Source organism: Ptychodera flava, chromosome 20, assembly GCF_041260155.1.
Source record: "Ptychodera flava strain L36383 chromosome 20, AS_Pfla_20210202, whole genome shotgun sequence".
Taxonomy (NCBI): Eukaryota; Metazoa; Hemichordata; class Enteropneusta; family Ptychoderidae; genus Ptychodera; species Ptychodera flava.
This window is the reverse complement of record NC_091947.1, coordinates 24,920,997-24,941,028: the sequence shown is the minus strand read 5'-3', so window position 1 is coordinate 24,941,028 and position 20,032 is coordinate 24,920,997.

The following is a 20,032-nucleotide window of genomic DNA, read 5'->3' as shown; positions in this document are numbered from 1 at the left end:
TCGGTTATAGACGACAGCGGCATGTTCTGTAAGTCCAGTTTGCCTGCCTAGATAGAATACCTATACAAGTGTTCCAAAACATTTTAACATGGTTATATTTATCTATAAGTGACTATTCGTCATCATCGCAGACAGTGCATATACTTAACGGTACCCTTATTGATGGTCATTTGGTAAAAAAGACATTGGGCGTTCATAGATTATGGTCAATTTTCCCGAAATTCATCTTCCCTGTATATCAGCACAGCATATTCACATGGACTGTTAGTACACTTCAGGAAAAGGTTTTTGATATAATAATATTCTTTATTCATTTTAATTAATTTTACAAACGTTTCTACCAAAAGGAGAAATCTATAGGTCACAATTATCAATAAATTTAAATTAATACGACATGACTCATACAGTTTAACACCTTTGACTGAAAATAGCTGTTTCTTTGTAATTCAGTTTTATGACTTACTATAATATGCAGTTTCAATGCAACATGCCGTTCTTCTTACGCATTTAAAAATGTTGCTGTGGTTCTGAATGGCGCATTGCTTTGAAAAATTGTCAGCATGGCTTTAGGTAATCTTTATATTAAGACAAGATTAATGCATCAAAGCTGTTTATATTTTGTGAAGATCATTGAAAGTGTACGTTAGGTATACTTATATCACATTGAGTTTATATCTAACCGTAAAAGGTTAAGATAGTACGCTCCTCGAGGAAAGATAGTTTGACTCTCCAATTTCTGCAAATCGTTTCTGATCTACCCCTTGTGGGCCTCATGTTAAAGCTCTTGGAGAAATAAAAACTTTCAAAGTCTTAGTTCTTCGGAAATCAAAAATGTAATTTTTCTGCCATGGATTTAACACAGGAATGGCGGCCATTTTGAAATTCAAATATCTCAGAGTGTTGGGTAATTTGTTTCACTAGTTCCACACTTTGCACGGTGACCCCCTGATTTTTATTGTTGATTTGTTAAGAGAATGTTTGCATGTTTCATTCAGGAAAGTTTGAGCAAAAGTTTAAATCTTTCACTTATGAAGTGCATACTACCTTAAATTGTCTTCCGTGTCGCCGCTATGTACTTCTTATTGTTCATCGAAGTTTATTGAAAACATATATTAAAATCCTTAAGTAGTTAAAAACTGACCTTCACACTTATTTTTCTTATAATTCTGTGGTAGGAAAAATGACAAATATCATCAATTTCCAGATTTACACACTCAAGATTTAACTCTTGAAGCCAAGATAAATATAATTATTTAGGAAAGTTAACGTGTATGAAAAATTAACATAATTGAAGACACCGCTCTCTTTTATACATTTTTGCGATCAGTTTCCTCGTAAGCCAGCGTACTCGCGACACAAGAGAATAACTCCATGCTCATCGGTTGATACAACGTGTTTCTGTGTCTCGCAGATTTTTGTCAATACGACTGTGACTATGGCGTGATGTATTCATCTCAAATATCTTCTTGTACTTACTACTGCATCGACTGACACGATCAGCTTGATGATGTCATGCCGAATACCGGCAAAGGCACGGCCCTTAAGCTGTAGTTGAATATCGTCAACTAAGTGCCTGTAGATGGTAAGGTCATTGGATACAATCACCAAATAATCAAGTAGAACTTGTTGCTGCCCATGCCCAAAAGAGAAGAAATGAAACATAACATGAAAGAATTAGAAAGAGATCCAGAAAAGAAGACGCACACTAAAAACACGGGTATACCCTCATTTATTGGTGACAATCTGAACCTCTGATCCTGAACGTCCACGTTAAAGCTCTTTAGGAACATGTTGGACTTGGCGATATTTATCGAAAGAGTTGAAATCTGCGATGATCGTTATCGTGTTTGCTATACCACGATCGCATTTTGTATTGATATTACGTCAGTCTGTAACGGGAAAATTACCGTTACATAAATACCGCTTTGTCTTGACAATCGTTTTTATCAACGCGAAAACGTCTTTGGTGAAAAGGGATTCCTTCAGGAAGAATGACGTCCACATGATGTCAACGTGACGATAATCATCATGACAAAGGCGATTTTGGTAAACTCACCCTGTTCTTCAGTGGGACACGACGCATGCTCCTTGTTGCCGATGGGGTATGTAGACTGGGCCCTAAGAGATCGTCAAGATTACACTGCTGGATTTCAAAAGACACAGACAATAATGGTGTTACTCCGACGTTCGTTTCGAAATTATGACTTTTACTTTGTGACCAAAGCATACCAAGCACAAATATATGAATTTCGTCATAGCGTAGGGCAACAAAAATATATGTACATTCTGTCAGAGCAACTCGTTCTCTAAGCAGCTCGATCTTCAACCATGAGTAGATGCGCCCTCAATGATATTTTTCTGGTTAGGGAGGCTCACCGACCCAGCCGGGCAAAGAGCGGCCTCGCCGGCTCGCTGAGCCGTGCTCCACTCGGCTCAACTGCTGAGGGCGCTTGCAAGATTGAGGCGTAGCCGTCGAGGCGTTATAAGAGAGCCTGAATATTGTTTTGAAGAGCAATATCCTCTGATGAACATCAACATTGAAATTATCAAGAAAGTTTTACGCCTAAATGAAGTATATAACTACTCAATCGCAAAACACAGCAGATTCGAAGGAGTAGCGGGGAAATGATGCAGGGAAACTTGTCGGAAAACCCTTTGGTACAGTATAGAGGCTTTAAATGGAGATTTAAAAATAATAGCATTAACATTGTTTACGTTTTAATACTAAGTCTTGTCATGGAGATTAAATGCTGCCTTTGCATAATAATGAAGAGTCTGTGGATTATTATGCCTTCGTGTGGATTCTCACTGAGTGAACTCACAGAATCCGCAATCGCAATTTGAGAAACTGGAGAGACATCAGCATGGAACGTCAAGGCTAAAAGTGGATCTCACCAACTTGTCTTTGAGTTCGCTCACCTGTACCTGGGTGACGTAGTTCCTTCTTAGCATTCTGTCGTACAATTCCTGAGCCGACATTTGATATCCGCGTGGTGACGCTGCCCGTGGTGTGATCTTCCGATGGGCAAGCCGTGGGTAGTGTTAGACCACACGGCGATGGCAATGCCTGGAAAGATAGAAATCAACGGTAAAAATCAATTGTAAGACTGGTAAAGTTGAGACTGACGAGAAGAGAAAGGTATTAAAATCATCTATTAACATTATCATAATAGACTTATTGAAGTCATTATAGATATTTGGCCGTTGAACGGGTGATTGCTCTGTATTTTATTCACCATTTTGAAGTATTTTAAATGACTCCTAAGCGGTTTTATTATATAGGATAAATGCGAAAATATTTGCAGTTCGCTAGTTTAAGCATTTCGTTCCTAGAGAGATATGTGACGTTGGAGAAATTCATATTGTGACCAAACGTGGCCTTTAGTCATAATTACAGTCGGCGATAAACAATACAACATACGTTCCGATATAAAGCTAATAGGCGCTCAATGGACGACTAAACGTGACGTACATCTCTCTAATAGATACAACTGTATCGCCTTCTGAAAACACTGACTGAAAAAATATCGAACGGAGCCGTGGAGAGAACTTACAGAGCCAAAACATTGGCGGGAGCGAACGAATAGCTTTTCTACCAGTTACAATCATACTGGGGTGATCTGTCAATGTTCAGCTTTCAAGAAGTGGTGTCGAACGTGTGCTATGTACTTCACAGATCGCTTCTGTTTGAAGGTTGAAATGAAGAACTGGAGAAAAACCTTTTTATTTAGAGAGTCTTTGGGAAAACTTGTCAAATGTGTTATTTTTGTGACAAGCTCCGTTTGAAGAAAATAACGAGGGAATCCAGAATGATGTATGAATATTGTATTAAATTCCCGACTCTCTGTGCGTTAGTTGATTAATTAGTGGCCGACAATCGTATTGTTCTGATGTACCTGAGATGACTGAATTGTTTTACCGATTACTCACCAATAAAACACTTGAACTGTTAACATGCATGTACACAATCATACCGCCTCACGTCCATTAGCTGCTTTTCATAAAGCCTGTAGATTTTTTTTCAATTTTTGAGCATGCGCTGTAGAAAGGGCAATTTTTCAACGCTTTTTCCTTGCACCGTATCTTGTCCGTTTCATCGACATAGAAGAAAAGACCAGAGAAGGTATGCATTTTTATTTCCTTCTGATCCTATATGAGAATCTTGAATATTCCATAAGGAAGAGTGATACCGTCATATTATTGCCTAATTTCAGTGAGCAATTTGAGATACCAGATCGTTGTCGTGGATGTTATCACAGGCACTGAAATCTTCTATCGCTGATGACACAGCGACCGTCACGGTCTTTCGCAAAATGAGAGGCATGAAATCCGTTCACAGTGACCTGATAAAATAAGGATATGGATCTGGCAGCCCCAGCGTTTCACCGTAGTAAAGTGAGGGATGAAATAATACTAAGAAACCTGAAAGTTCTTCTCGATGACCATCATTATGTTATGCATTTCGAATGTTATCAAAATACGTTACACATTGACTTGATCTTCACAAGATAAAAAAGTCGAAATTGATCGATACTACAAACGCAAGTGAATATCACGCGTATGTTCCAAAACTGGAAAAGGCGGTAGGACACTGATAAGTTATGAATTTCGTCAGTACACAAACTACTGTACACCATTTCAAAGAATCACAACTCAGTGTAACGTCGCGTTCTTCAGGAGTGAATTTTGTGATGAAAAGGTTAACGATCGCTTGTGTCATTAATGAATATTTTTAGTTTAAATACTATCATTTGGAGATTGAGTGGAAATAATATATGTTGCTAGAAAATTATAAATAATACAATTATCATATCTTAGAGTACTGTCCTCTCTCACAGAAAGTAAACCAATCGACACCCCCAGAAAGTATTAATTATGAAACGCGAAGTATTCTTGACAACAAAATAACATGCTCAACAATCACAGCTCTTGAGTAACTGTGCAAATACAATAAATACTATGAAAGTATATAAAAACAATAAGAAACCAGCACAACAAACACGACAATACAAAAAAGGCAGAGAAAAATTAAAGCAATCAATGCAAAGCTATAAATTGAACAATAAAATGCGTAAATCATCCTGCAGAGCATTAATTTCATCCCAATCTTTATATGGATCGCAACTTTTGTCGTCGAGTACAGGTTAGAGGAAGTAGTACATGTACTTCACATTTTAACGGTGCTGATTTTAAGTCCAGGCTTTGGTATTCGTTATTTTAGATAAAACAGGCCACTAATGAATAACTTTTTCTGTCCCTGTGCACTATAGGAAGCGTCCAGTTATTATGGCCGCGGGTGGGCCAGCAAATTCTTCCTGCGCATTAGTCAAAATAAGTAAATCCGCTACCCATCGCACAAAAAATCGATGTCCCCCCTTTAAAATAACAAAAATTTCATGCCCCCCCCCAAAAAAAAAATTCCTTGAGTAAAGTGGAAGACACAAATACCTCTGGAGGGGATGCGATAGAATCTAAAAAAGATTCTAAGAATTTTTCAAATTACCCCACTAACGAACTCACAATGTGTTAACACTCACATCTCCCCTTCTGACTTGCTGTAATTTTGAAATCCCCCTTCAAAGGGATTGGACAGAAATCATTACAGGTGGTTCGCAATTTTTTGCGAAAAGCATTTTTGAAGAGTCATGAAATTTCGTGCATGCCTTTTGGGAAGGGCCACCACTTTTGCGCATCTATTAGAAGGCAAAATGTTGCTGATGTGCTTCGTCGTTAAATGTAAAATAATATTACATGGGAGTGTATTGGGCAAACTATTATGTTAAGATTTTCTCATAAAAATAACAATTTATATCTGTACACTTACACATGTTTGATGATTCATGTATACGAGGCGCCAAATGTAAAAAAATTAATGTACACAATCAAGCTTTCTTACAGATAGAAAAGATGGAAAATGTATATATAGAGGAATTATATATATATATATATATATATATATATATATATATATATATGTGTGTGTGTGTGTGTGTGTGTGTGTGTGTGTGTGCGCGTGTGTATACACACACATACAGAATACAGATACATTGCCCCACACATATGTTTGCTTATGCATACATACAGTTTTTACATACATATAGAAAAAATACGCGCACACATATAGCGTATTCATTCATACATGTAGAATACATACATATATACACACATACATACATACATACATACATACATACATACATACATACATACATACATACATACATACATACATACATACATCGGACTTTGATACAGTTCGAAGCTTTTACATTAAGCCTCGTTTTCGTGGCAGCTGCTGACGTTTACAGTATCTGACAGCGCTGCAAAATCTTATATATACAGCCTCGTTCTGATGAAGTATCGCTGTATCAGAACGAGGTTCTATATGTAAGAAACACACAGCTCAGCACAGCTGCAAAACGTATATATATATCGGCCTCGTTCTGATGATACAACTACACACAGAAAAATTTTACGTACAGTCTCGTTCTGAGGGCACAGCCATAGCTGAGAAGTTTTATACACTGATTTGGTGGGAAAGTTTTACATACTAACCCGTTCTGAAGACACAGCACGCTGGGAAGACTCGGTGTGAAGATTTTACACATACAGACTCGTTCTGAAGAGAGCTATAGCTGAAAACTTCTATACAAACACTCGATGGGAAAATTTTACATACAAACTCGTCTTGAAGACACAGCACGCTGGGAAGTTTTATACACAGACTCGATGGAAAAATTTTACATACAGCTAGCTGTGACGTTTTATACACAGACTCGATGGGAAACTTTTACATACAGACTCGTCTTGGATTAAGTGTAATACCTAGTGATGCTTGTGCTCAGAAAGCATGATTGAACTCTGCCCAGTATTGTACGCGGCTAGACCCTGGCAAGACGAAAGCTAATACACCCATAGTGCTGGCGCTTGCGCTATTCAAGTGCATTTGAACTTTCCGGTTTATTTTGATCTAGTAAGCCAGCCACAACAATGATCGCTGTATTGCTATCAGGAGAGATCACCACTGATCTGGGCTGTTCGTAGAAGAAAGGACATGCACTAGGCGTCGACCACACACGCTAGGCGTCGACCACACAGTGCTCCTTCACTGCAGGTCACTGCAGTCAGCTGTGCAACCTAAATTTCGCGGTCTACAGAGTTAAGAGAATGAAGACAAAAATTTAATTTGAAACTTTTGGTGCAATAAACCCATTCACTATAATGGATGAAGGCAAATTTGGTTGACAGTACAGCTATTCTTGGCCTTGGGCTTTCCTCAGGGCATTCGACGCAAGGAGAATGGCGGTACACAGAGCATGGTGCTAGGGTGTGTTTACGAGAATTAGAAATGATCATACATTCCAATTCACCAGTCAATCAGCGACACTCAGCCGATAGAGCATATGAGATTCATCGAACATGGCATGGAGGTAGAAAGAGATCTATTGCGACCTCCATGCCATCTTCAATGAATCTCATATACTCTGTCGGTTGAGCTTCTCTGATTTACTGGTGTTTTGAGTGTCTGATCATTTCTAATTCTCGTAAACACAACTGCTGTATTAGGGACTGGTCAGTTTCTTCGGCCTGGGGGGTGAATTATTTTTTGCCGACGTCAAAAAGTGGTTGAATCCCCCATTCCAACTTTAGAAAACAGGGTGACCCCACATTCCAACTTTCGAAAACAGGGTGATCCCCCCTTAGTGAAACAAAGGTAAAACAAAAGGTGAAATATAAATTTAATAATTATATATATATATATATATATATATATATATATATATATATATATATATATATATATATATATATATATATATATATATATATATATATATATTCTGTGTTTTAATGGAATTGGTGTCATGTCAGTTGTAAGATAGGAACTTAAAAGTGTCAATTCTAAAGTTTGAGTACAGTATTTTGAATGAGCTGTATGTATTCCAACTTTCTTTATGCATAAGCAGATGTCCAGATCTGTTGTAAGGAAAATGTGATTGAAATATCAATGCATGTTGCTTTCTGATACTAAATTCTCATAGAAGAAACAGAAAAGTATCAGGAACTTGCCATTCTTTTCATATGAAGGGGATGCTGAAAAATATGTTTGATATTCTAAAGAAATGCGCCCAAGGGCGCTGAAAATTTTAAACATACAGATATCTCAAATATATATGTGTCAAATATATAAAGTTTTGCACGAGGACAGGGCTCTAAATATATGTCTTATTATTATTAAAGTAACACGCCCGAAGGGTGCACTGAAAAATGGAACTCAATGCTGAAATTTGTGGTTGGCACAATGCATTTTATGCAAGTATGAGCCCTTGTTGAACTTGAAAAACACACTGACCCCCCTATTGGGCATTTCAAAAACATGGTGACCCCATTACAAAAGTCAAAAACAGGGTGACCCACCCTTGAATCCACTGCCCCCCTGGGTGAAGCAACTAACCAGTCCCTTAGCCACTTGCTCGCATGTACCTCCATGCTCCTTGTATTCAATAGCCCGAGGAAAGTCCAAGACCAAGAATTGCTGTCTTTTTACTCAAATTTATCTGCATCCATCATTGTGCATGGGTTTATTGCACCAAGATTTCAGTATTAATTTTTTGTCTTCATTCTCGCGAAAGTTCGTTGCACAGCTGACGGACTGCAGCGGTCTCAGTGAATGATCGTTGTATGGTTGATGCTGTTGTATGGCTGACAAGTAGCTCCACGGCCTCCATCACAGCCGTATAACGCCGGGAACACACAGACATGTACACAGGGCAAGGCTACGAGCAGCCAAGATCAGTGGTGATCTCACCTGACAGCGATACCACGATCATTGTTGTGGCTAGCTTACTAGATCAAAATAAATTGGAAAGTTCAAATGCACTTTAATAGCACAAGCGCCAGCACTATCCCGGAGCACTATGCGTGTATTGGCTTTCGTCTTGCCAGGGTCTAGCCGCGTACGATACCGGGCAGAGTTCAATCACGCTTTCTGAGCACAAGCATCACCAGGTATTACACTCAATCCAAGACGAGTCTGTATGTAAAAGTGTCCCATGGAGTCTGTGTATAAAACTTCCCAGCTAGCTGTATGTAAAATTTTCCCGTCGAGTCTGTGTATAAAACTTCCTAGCTGGCTGTATGTAAAATTTTCCAACCGAGTCTGTGTATAAAACTTCCCAGCTAGCTGTATGTAAAATTTTCCCACCGAGTCTATAAAACTTCCCAGCTAGCTGTATGTAAAATTTTCCCACCGAGTCTGTGTATAAAACTTCCCAGCTGGCTGTATGTAAAATTTTCCCACCGAGTCTGTGTATAAAACTTCCCAGCTGGCTGTATGTAAAATTTTCCCACCGAGTCTGTGTATAAAACTTCCCAGCTGGCTGTATGTAAAATTTTCCAACCGAGTCTGTGTATAAAACTTCCCAGCTGGCTGTATGTAAATTTTCCCACCGAGTCTGTGTACAAAACTTCCCAGCATGGTGTCTTCAGAACGAGTTTGTATATGTAAAATTTTTCCACCAAGTCTGTGTTATAAAAATTCCCAGCGTGCTGTGTCTTCAGAACGAGTTTGTATGTAAAATTTTCCCACCGAATCTGTGTATAAAACTTCTCAGCTATAGCTCTCTTCAGAACGAGTCTGTATGTAAAATTTACCCACCGAGTCTGTGTATAAAACGTCCCAGCCGTATAGCTGTGCCCTCAGAACGAGGCTGTATGTAAAACTTTGCTGTGTGTAGTTGTATTATCAGATCGAGGCTGATATATATAAACTTTTTGCAGCTGTGCTGAGCTGAGTAAGTTTCTTACATATAGAACCTCGTTCTGATACAGCGATACTTCATCAGACCGAGGCTGATATAAGATTTCCAGCGCTGTCAGATACTGAAGAAGTCATCAGCAGCCTCGAAAACGAGGCTTAATGTAAAATCTTCGAGCTGTATCAAAGTACGTATACGTACGTGCGTACGTACGTACGTACGTTATGTATGTATGTATGTATGTATGTTTGTATGTGTGTATGTATGTATGTATGTATGTATGTATGTATGTATGTATGTATGTATGTATGTATGTATGTATGTATGTATGTATGTATGTATGTATGTATGTGTGTTTGTGTGTGTGTGAGTGGTGGTGGTGGTGGTGTGTGTGTGAGTGTGACTGACTTAATGAAGGGCTATAGCGGTTTGAGTACGATGCATATTGTTAGTCTGTTGCCGCCTCAAAGCAATCGTTCTAGAGCCGGAGCTCGAGACCAGAACAAAGGTCACACGTGTTTTGAATTGCGCCGGGTGTGGCCAAAAAGTACCTACATTTCTCTTCGATCAAAATGGTCTATTTTCAAAGCTTCCAAACCATGCTTCTGTCATTACTAGCCAATGGCAAAACCTTTACTAGTAACTAGCACAGCAAATATTAGCTAGCACAGCAAATCTTATTGCAAAAACGTTTAAAAGCAACAGTATTGTGATCAGCGTCTATATTTGATCAGATGCAACTGTTGTGTAATATTTTAAAAGTAGCCTGGCAAGGCAAAAAAGTGCTAAGAGAAAAAGTCAACATACCCTTGCGTAAAGCTGTTTAGGGACTGGTCAGTTTCTTCAGCCTGGGGGGGGGCCGTGGATTCATAGGGGGGGTCACCCTGTTTTGACTTTGGTGATAGGGGGGTCACCATGTTTTTGAAATGCCCAATAGGGGGGGTCAGTGTGTTTTGAATTTTGACACATGCTCATCATTGCCTAAAATGCTAGTGTCAGCCACAAATTTCATCATTCAGTTGTATTTTTCGGCGCGCCCTTCGGGCGCGTAACTTTAATAATCAGTCATATTTTTCAGCACGCCCAACTTTAACATATCAAGCATACATACATCAGAGATATCTGATGTTCAATATTTTTCAGCGTGCTGTTCAAGCTCATTACTTTAATATATCAGACATTTTTCAGCATGCCCTGGTGCATGACTTTAATATATGAGGCATATATATCAGAGATATCAGGATGTTTCATATTTTTCGGCGCGCCCTTCGGGCGCCATACTTTAATAAATCAGAGATATCTTGATGTTTGCAAAGTGAAAGTGTACATTATGAAATCTGCATTTCATATGAAAAGGATGACAAATTCCTGATACTTTTCTGTTCTCTCTATGAGAATTCAGTATGAGAAAGCAACATGCACAAATATTTCACTATATATATTTGATACAGTGACTTATTTTAGAGATAGAAAAATGACAAGATATCTTTCCTTCTCATTGATGCAATTATTTTCCTTTGTGTCACAGGTTTTCTGTAGAAAGATGCTTTTTTATGAACAAAATAACAGTTAAAGAAGGCAGTTTTTGTCATTATTAGCTGTGCTTTTATGGTTTCAATGTTACAAGAAAAGGTCCTCTCAGACACTGTACACATCAGATTTGGCTAAAAAAGCTCTCTATGGCTCCTCAGGAGATTTAATTGGATGGTTGGCAAGTCTTAACACCCATAAAAGTTTTTGATTCACTGCTTTTTCCTCTTTGATATTAATGATTGACATCCATTTCTGTACAACAGTTCAGGACATCTGGTTAAGCATAGAAAGTGTGAAATACATTCACAGCTCATTCAAAATGTACTGTATTCAAACTTTAAGATTGACACTTTGAAATTCCTATCTTACAACTGACATGTTAACAATTTCATTAAAACATAGAATGACTATTTAAAATATAAATATATATGTAAAATGTAAAATGATATATATGTATATATATTATATATGTATATATATATATATATATATATATATATATATATATATATATATATATATAATATAATATATATATATATATATATATAAAATTTATGTCCACCTTTTCTTTTACCTATGTCGCGCGCCGGGGGGGGGGTCACCCTGTTTTCGAAATTTGGAATAGGGGGGTCACCCTGTTTTCAAAATTTGGAATAGGGGGGGTCAGCCACTTTTTGACGTCGGCAAAAAATAATCCACCGGCCCCCCCCCCCAGGCGAAGAAACTGACCAGTCCCTTAGTGTGTATTAGCTTTCGTCTTGCCAGGGTCTAGCCGCGTACAATACTGGGCAGAGTTCAATCATGCTTTCTGAGCACAAGCATCACTAGGTATTACACTTAATCCAAGACGAGTCTATATGTAAAAGTTTCCAATCGATTCTGTGTATAAAACTTCCCAGCTAGCTGTATGTAAAATTTTCCCATCGAGTCTGTGTATAAAACTTCCCAGCGTGCTGTGTCTTCAGGACCAGTTTGTAAGTAAAATTTTCCCATCGAGTGTTTGTATAAAACATATTAGCTATAGCTCTCTTCAGAACGAGTCAGTATGTGTAAAATTTGCCCACCGAATCTGTGTATAAAACTTCCTAGTGTGCTGTGTCTTCAGAACGGGTTTGTATGTAAAATTTTCCCACTGAGTCTGTGTATAAAACTTCTCAGCTATAGCTCTCTTCAGAACGAGTCTGTATGTAAAATTTACCCACCGAGTCTGTGTATAAAACTTCCAAACTATAGCTGTGCCCTCAGAACGAGACTGTATGTAAAATTTTGCTGTGTGTAGTTGTATCATCAGAACGAGGCCGATATATATAAACTTTTTGCAGCTTTGCTGAGCTGAGTAAGTTTCTTACATATAGAACCTCGTTCTGATACAGCGAACTTCATCAGAACGAGGCTGTATATATAAGATTTTGCAGCGCTGTCAGATACTGTAAACGTCAGCAGCTGCCTCGAAAACGAGGCTTAATGTAAAATCTTCGAGCTGTATCAAAGTCCGATGTACGTACGTACGTACGTATGTATGTATGTATGTATGTATGTATGTATGTATGTGTGTGTGTATGTATGTATGCATGTATGTATGTATGTATGTATGTACGTACGTACGTACGTACGTACGTACGTACGTATGTATGTATGTATGTATGTATGTATGTATGTATGTATGTATGTATGTATGTATGTATGTATGTATGTATGTATGTGTGTGTATGTGTGTATTTGTGTATGTATTCTACATGTGTGAATGAATACGCTATATGCGTGCGCGTATTTTTGCTATATGTATGTATATGTATGCATACGCAAACATATGCGTGGGGCAATGTATCTGTGTGTATACACACGCAGATATATATATATATATATATATATATATATATATATATATATATATATATATATATATATATATATATATATATATATATATATATATATATATAATATATATATATATATATATATATATATATATATATATATATATATATATATATATATATATATTCCCTCTCTATATATACATTTTCCATCTTTTCTATCTCTAAAAAAAAGCTTAATTGTGTAAATTTTTTTACATTTGGCGCCTGGTACATGTAGATGTACTGTACTTGCAGTGGCAAGTAAAAAGTGCATGTGTGAACAAAACTTTGATATTTGGATTTAATTGATAATGTTGATTCTCTGTATATGGTAGTCTATGAGAAAAATATACAATACTTAGTCAATACAAAACTAGCAATATCTATGCACTTACAGACATTTGATAATTGACATAAGGCATGTGATTGGAATAGGGCGGTTACAACTCATATTTGTACAAAAAATTCGATTATGGAATTTCACCAAAAATATTCATCCACTATACACGGGAGTCTATGATAAAACCGTGAATAATTTTTTTAATGAAATACCTGTGCATATATAGACGTTGGATAATTAACGTAATTGTACTTGATTAGAATATGAGGGTTTCAAGTGCATATTATGTGTAAAAGAAATGTATGGAATTTCACCAAAAATGTTTATCCTCTATACATGAGACTTTGTGAGGAAACTATGAATAATTTTTTTCCAATATAAAACTAGCTAACTCTGTGAATTTATGGTGTTTTATGATTCATTTTAATGTATTTGAGTAGACTAGGGTGGTTGCAAGTGGATATGTGTGCAAGAAATTTGATTTTGGAATTTCACAGAAAATGTAGATTCACTATACACAGCGTGTCTATGAGGATACTATAAATGATTTTTTTCCAATAGAAAACTAGCTAAATCTGTGAATTTATAGACGTTTGATGATTCATTTTAATGTACTTGATTAGACTAGGGTGGTTACAAATGGATGTTTGTGCAAGAGATTTGATTTTGGATTTTCAGAGAAAATGTAGATTCACTATAAATGGTAATCCATGAGGAAACTATAAATAATTTTTCCCAATGCTAAACTAACTAAATCTGTGCTTTTTATTTGTGTTTGACAATTGATATTTATTTATTTATTTATTTTACTTTATTTAAACAGGATAAGTCAATTCATTTCCCACACAAGGTGTTCTATGATCTCCCATGACGTCCTGCATAAAAAGCAAAAGGTACACAACAAACAAATAAAAACAGACACGTAGAATGAAAAAAATTGACAAAAGTACATCAAAAGTGACGAGACTTAAAAACACAAAGCGTACAAATTAAACATATTTCTTCACTAGAGATTTAAAATTACAAAGTTCTTTTTGAGATTTTATATATAAGAGGTAGAGTATTCCATAGTCTTGTGCCTCTATTCAGAAATGTGTTTCTACCCTTCTGTAGGCGGAACATGGGCACAATTAATTTATCACTAACAGTAGATTTTGTAAAACGCCTGGAAGCGCTCAACAACATAAGCTCTTGAAAATCAGTAGATAAATATGGAGGGGCTAATCTATTAAAACATTTCCAAGTCATCACAGTTAACTGTATATTCCACTGATGGTTTATAGGATGCCATTTTAGATGAGATAAGGCCAATGATGACGAAGAAAACTTTCCCCTAGTACCAAGAACTAATTTGGCTGCTCTACTATGCAACCTCTGAATCTTTGTTTTCATTCCTTTACTGCACGTCATCCAGACAACGCCACAATACGTCATCAATGGAAAAACCATCAACTCACAGGTTTTCTGGTCGAGAAATTTGCGTATACGCCATATGGCTCCAAGACGTCTCGATACAGATTCGGCAATCATATTACCATGAGATTCCCAGTTTAAGTATTGGTTTAACACAACACCAAGATATTTAAATTAACTGACAACATCAATTTCGATATCATTAAATTTCAAAACTAAATTTCTATTTCTGAGACGTTGAGGTGTACCAATAAACATCAAATCAGGTCCAATAATCGTTATCATTCAAGGTAAACTATGAAATTTACCAGGTCCAAGGAACATATAGATGATGACAAATTTAAAGGCAATGGGGCCATCTTGAACCACGAAATAGTGGTGGTACCAGGTGTCCGGAATGGGTAAGCGTACCCTGCCAGCTAGCCGCACCCGTCAAGATTGACCAAAAGCGACAAATTCATTGTTATTTGGTGAATTCACCAAATTACTTTTGTGAGTCAAAATTTGGTATGCTGTCACTCATCATTTGAGAAACAGACAGGTCATATTTGGATACAACATCTCCGTATCTACCGTAGAACTTCTTAAATGATTTCACTAATCTACTTTCTGAGAATCCTTGCCTCACTAACTTTTGAGCTAATAGGCTGTGTCTAACTCGAAAGTCTTCATATGAATGGCATGCTCTACTGTATCTGAGGAGTTGTGAAATATACACACCATAAGCTGGAGATGATGGTATATTGCTCGACAAAAAGGGAAAGTTTATGATTTCAAAATTGAAATCGTCTCTTTTGTCATACAGCTTAGTATATAGAGTATTATGTCTAATTTCAAACAATACATCTAGGTATGATGCCGAGTCCACACTTTCAGTTGTTTCTTTTATTTCTAAATCATCTGGGTAGATGTGGTGTAGATAATTGGATATACCAGGATTGTTTAAACTGATGAGATCATCAATATATCTGTGGGTGTTGTTAAATCGCTTGGCAATCCTTTTACACCCAGATTTCTGAAGTGATTGCATGAACTCTGCTTCATACGAATATAAAAATAAGTCTGCAAGAAGTGGGGCGCAGTTTGTGCCCATGGGAATGCCTATGGTTTGCCTGAATGTCATGCCAGCAAACTTGATAAATATGTTGTCAATTAGGAAATATAGCATTTGAATCACCTCAACATCACTGTATTTGAGTTTGGCATCACTGTTGTTGGTGAAATAGCCTAAGTTGCGCTTGATGGCAATGTATTCATACCTACGACTACCATTCTTGTAAAAGAAGGCTTTCTTCACGAGAGATGATAGCCTGTCTTTAAGTTTGTTATGTGGGATGGTTGTGTACAACGTTGAAAAATCAAATGTGTGGATTGAATTGTACATGTTTTTGTTATTTTGTAAAATATGTAACAATTCTTTGGAGTTCTTTAATATCCACATTTGATTGACCCCACTAGTTTCATAAATTTTGTCACAATACCGTACCAAACCAGATTTAATGGTTGATAAAATGATGGTTAAAAGTTGTTACAAGCGTTTTGTTGTACACTTACTGGAATCAGCTATGAAACGTTGTTTATAGGGATTCTTATGGATCTTAGGAATCCAATATAGATTAGGTAATACCTTGTCATCTTGTGCTAACTCGATGCCAACTCACTCAAAACTGTTGAATGGTTCTGCAATATTTCCTCTTCAGATAAGGTTGAAAGAGAGTATGTTGTGCTACTCTCATCATCTGAGTTAATCTGAAGTTCGTTCTTTAAACATTGAATGTAATATTGCTTGCAGACAAAAATGATGTTGTTTGATGCTTTGTCTGCAGGCACAACAACATATTTATCGTGTAAAGCATCTAGACATTCCCGTACAGAAGGGTCATCGAAGGCAGATGTAGTGTTGATGACAGTGTGTAAAGAACGAAGACGTGAAATGCGAGATTTTACCTTGTCACGGACTGTGCGAAGCCAGTCCGAAAGACATCCAACGTCTTCGTCTTCAAGGGCAGCCCACTTCTTAGCATAAGCCTCAGCAGCATCCATGATTCACTTAAAGTTAAAGTTCCAGTTTACTTTTGGTGGCTCGCGATATTTTGGGCCAGACTGGAACAGCTGCCGAAGCTTAGGATGTGGAACTATTTTCATGTCACCTGTTATTATATGACCGTGAGGTTTGTAACAAAAGGGAGATGACATACAATCACAAGTACCATCATGAACATTGTTCCTAATATCAATTTCTTTCAAGACCCTATTGTAATTAAACAATTTCCTACCTATGGTCTTAGAATAGGTATAGGACACTATAGGAGGGTCTTGAAATGTAAAATAAGGTGGTACTTTGTCCATAACGTCCTTGTTGTGTAAGATATTACTGATGTTAATCATGTCAATCCCTTTGTTAACAAACCTCAAGGGGGAAAACAATCTCTGCTGACTGTTGATGGACTTAAAAATCATGGACTTAGTTTTGTCAACGTTAAGGATTAATCTGTTTGTATCCATCCATTTACTAACTGATATAAAATCACTGAGTAACGAGTTTTGTATTTTTTGTAAGTCATCTGCTGCATAAAACAATGCGGTGTCATCAGCATATAAAACCACTTTGCATAATTTAGTTACAGATGGCAGGTCATTTACATGAAAAGAAAAGTGGCCCTAAAATCGAGCCTTGGGGCACTCCAATTTGGACAGGTGATGCTTCTGACAGAGACCATTAATATTCGTGCGTTGTGTGCGATCTGCTAGATAGTTTTTCATCCAATCAAGTTCAAGACCGTTCACGTCAAACTTTGACAGCTTTTCCAACAACAACACATGATTGACAGTGTCGAAAGCTTTTGATAGGTCAATATAAATAGCACCTGTCAGCATTCCACTGTCCATGTTGGAGAGAATATAATCGACAACATTTAAAAGGGAAGTTTCGGTAGAATGCGATGGCCTAAAACCTGATTGGTTGTCACATATGAGGCCATTCTCATTTAAATAACTATAAAGTTGAGAATGAACAGCACGTTCCAAAATCTTTGTAGCTATAGGTAACACCGATATTGGACGATAGTTGTTCATGTCAGATTTGCTACCCTTTTTAAAAATTGGTGTAACCTTGGCTTGATACAAATGCACTTGCTTCAAATAGGGTGTTTGAAAGTTAAGATGTGTGCAACAATTAAGATATTGGAACTTCACCTAAAAGTATTATTTCACATTTCATGGTTGTCTACAGGTAACTGTTAAATATTTTTCCTGACAAAACTTGCTATATCTCTAATATGTAAGTATTATGTGTTGTTCATTGCCCTCAGTAAGCTCGATTTAGACACTTTTTGGACCAATCCTGACGGGTGTAGCATGCTAGCAGGGTACGCTTACCCATTCCGGACACCTGGTACCACCACTAACTATCAGTGGTTCAGGATGGTCCTTCTTAAATTTGTAAATTACAATTGTCCCATGGGCCTGGTAATATATTACCCTGAATGGAAATGATTATTGGACCAGTTTAATGTCATATTACAAGAAGACAAGCTCCATAGTCAAGGCAAGATATTCACGTAACAGATAATTATACTTTTATTCAGATTTACAGTTGAATGACGTCAGAGAATGAAATCATGCAGCGAATCATTTCTATTTCCCAAAATATTTTTGAACACAGAAACTGCTTTTTGACGGAACGAATACTTATGAATATTAAGTCAAACTGCCTGCCTAGATTGAATACTTTGACAAGGGTTCCAAAACATTTTCACATGGTTATATTTATCTATAAGTGAATGTTCGTCATCATCGCAGACAGTGCATATACTTAACGTTACCCTTATGGTTATTTGGTGTAAAAAGACATAGGTCGTTCATAGATTGTGGTCACTTTCCCGAAATTCATCTTCGAATCCCTGTATATCAGCAAAGCATATTAACACGGACTTTAAGCACACTTGAATCAGGAACAGGTATTTGATATAATAATATCCTTTATTCATATCTATGACAGTAAAAATTGAAACGTTACTACCAAAAGGAGAAATCTATAGGTCACGATTATCAATAGATTGAAATTATTGCAACATGACTCATACAGTTTAACACCTTCTGAAACAAAATAATCAAAATAGCTGTGTCTTTGTCATTCACAGTTCTATGACTTAAAATAATAGGCGGTTTCAATGAACCATAGGGTTCTTCTTACGCGTTGAAAATGTTGTTGTGGTTCTGAATGGCTTATTATTGTGAAAAACTGTCAGCATGGCTTAAGGTAATCTTTATATTAAGACAAGATTTATGCATCAATGCTGTGTATATTTTGTGAAGATCACTGAAAGTATATATTAGGTATACTTATATCACATTGAGTTTATATCTAACAGTAAAAGGTTACATTGTCTTCTGTGTCGCCACCTTGTATTTCTGACTGTTCGTCGATGTTTATTGAAAATCTATAAGTAATGGGAATTTAGTGCAATTGATAAATAACGAGAGAACAATAATAATAGCCATACAGTATCAGACTTTTCTACTTTCACTACTATAAAAAATGAAAATCGATAAAATTTATGACTCTGACTATTATAAAATACTGAAGGGAAGGAAATAGTGCATTATGCACAATACATTTAAATGCTGCTAAGCATTAGTTATTGTCGTGGTCACAATCTTACGAACATTGCTTCATAAAATTGTCTTATATTTTAAATTGTGAAATCTACGCTCGAAGATGAATATCATCTCCTTAGAATCGTGAAATCTGGATCAGGCATGGTCGATACAACTGTCTTTTACGTGCAGTGGACACACAGTACATCGTACTCGCGGCCGAATGATGCTAAATACCATTGCAACTGCTGCAGAATGACACAGCCTCTGATGATGTCTTCGTCATCGGAGTACGTCTCGTCATCACCAATTCCGTCACCGCTACTATCTTGCGAGTCTTCAAATGAATCCTGAGGCTCGTCCGATGGCTCATCGACATCTATCCCGACGACATCACTCAACTAGTGGAGAAAATTGATTACATTTCATATAAGCTTATGTTTTAATATTCTCTTCCGTCACTTTTTGAATTGTATAAAAGTATCCATAAATAATGACTCACATACAGAAACAACAACTAAAAC